The sequence below is a fragment of the Cicer arietinum genome, chromosome 2 (assembly GCF_000331145.2).
Source record: "Cicer arietinum cultivar CDC Frontier isolate Library 1 chromosome 2, Cicar.CDCFrontier_v2.0, whole genome shotgun sequence".
In the NCBI taxonomy this organism is placed as follows: Eukaryota; Viridiplantae; Streptophyta; class Magnoliopsida; order Fabales; family Fabaceae; genus Cicer; species Cicer arietinum.
The window spans coordinates 21,940,651-21,942,586 of NC_021161.2; the positions used below are offsets into that span (position 1 = coordinate 21,940,651).

A 1,936-nucleotide genomic window follows, 5' to 3' on the forward strand; every position below is an offset into this window, starting at 1 on the left:
CCTAACCATAGAGTACAATGACTGCTTCTTTCTTGAACCAATCTCTGTTACTTGGTTGCTGTTCATGTTCAATTAGGATAGTTAGGTACTGTGTTCATGTTTAACTGTTGCATTTTTATTGTTTATTTACATCTTGATATTAGGTATTGTGTTCAGTTTCATTGTTTATTTACATGTAGTTGTTATGTGAGTTAACTGCTGAATCTGAGAACTAATGGAGATAACAAATGTAAAGAAAATGCCAGGATTTGAAACCTGGTATTACTATGTATATACGCTTTTGAAAATTGTATGTAGACGTTTCATTATGGATTAGAACATTGCTGATAGAGTATGGACTTCCTATCAATTGCTCTCTATTACAGAAAATGAAAGTAACTTTTGGCATTAATGGCAGAATGTTAAATCAAGGTATATACTGATGAGCTCTAAACTTAATAAGTGTTGTTTTTGAAACTGTCACAATGCAGACAATCTTTTGCTTACAGCAAATCAGGAGTCTGTAAAACTTGCAGATTTCGGTCTTGCAAGAGAAGATCAGTGACTGAGATGATGACTGCCGAAACAGGAACTTACCGATGGATGGCACCAGAGGTATGCCGTCTTTTTTGGGGCATGATTTTATTGTTTTACCGACAACTATCCAAAAAAGTGCACCAGTGAGTTAGTATGTTTTATCGACTGAATAGAGCATTGTTTTTATAGTTGTACAGTACCGTAACATTGCGCCAGGGAGAGAAAAAGCACTATAACAACAAGGTTGATGTGTATAGCTTTGGGATTGTTTTGTGGGAGCTACTAACAAATCGCATGCCTTTTGAAGGAATGTCTAATTTACAAGCTGCTTATGCTGCTGCCTTCAAGGTATTCAATCCGAAATTACCAAGTGTTTGTTTATTCATCAATCAGCCTGTTTACTTTCCATGTTTCCGGTTTTCATTTTCACTTGAAGTAATAAACGTAAGAGAATATAGATCAAATATGTCTCTCACCAGCTTCTTTTACAATTTTGTTTAAAACAGATCTAAGGTTTATTAGAAATTTTGAAAATGATGTAACATTGTTACTAGAAATGCATTCTTCCATCTTTTCTCTATCATAATTGTTTACTACGTGAGTATTCCATCTCCTTGTTAGTGATTTAAAATGAAAACCGAAAATGCTTTTAGAAAGTGATCTTGTCCTTAGTTTGCGCACTTTCAAAGCTAGTTTTTGGGAGTTATTGCATTGTTGCTATTTGCTAATCATGAAATGGTTTGCGTTTGTGATTGCAGCAAGAGAGGCCGAGAATTCCAGATGACATATCCCCCGATCTTGCTTTCGTCATACAATCATGCTGGGTTGAAGATCCTAACTTGAGACCAAGCTTTAGTCAAATCATCCGGATGCTCAATGCATTTCTCTTCACACTCTCGCCACAATCTCTTCCTCCCTTGCCAGAACCCGACAATGAACCTGAGGCGGCAACAAGTAGTAATGGTACCATTACCGAGTTTTCTGCCCGGAACAAAGGAAAGTTTGCTTTTCTTCGCCAATTGTTTTCTTCGAAAAGGTTAAAAAACTAACAGTAAGTGCTAAACCTTATTACCATTCCCTTTTGTTGTAGATGACAAGAGTTGCCATGTTACAGTATATAAAGTTTAGTGCATTCAGGAGTAACCAACCTCTAAGGTGACAAACAAAAGAATAGAATGTTGTTTATAGACTTTTTTTAGAGAGCAAAGAAAAAAAAAAGGATTGTTTACATTATCTAATTGATCTTGTTGTAAAGGAACACATTGGTTTAGACATTCCCTGTGTTAAGAAACTATTTTTTAGTGTCGAGTAATTTGTTGTAAAGTTGCTGTATGCAAAGGGTATTGAAAGTTTTCAAAAGTTAAAAAACGACGGCGTTGTATAATATAGTAACTCAGTTGCAATCAATATTTTGATGTGT

At 35.3% G+C, this 1,936-nt stretch overlaps 1 pseudogene; it reads left to right on the plus strand.

Moving 5' to 3' along the window:
* The first annotated feature begins 368 nt into the window (after nt 1–368).
* On the plus strand, nt 369–1,754 carry LOC101494669 (serine/threonine-protein kinase STY13-like; annotated as a pseudogene).
* The last annotated feature ends 182 nt before the right edge of the window (nt 1,755–1,936 follow it).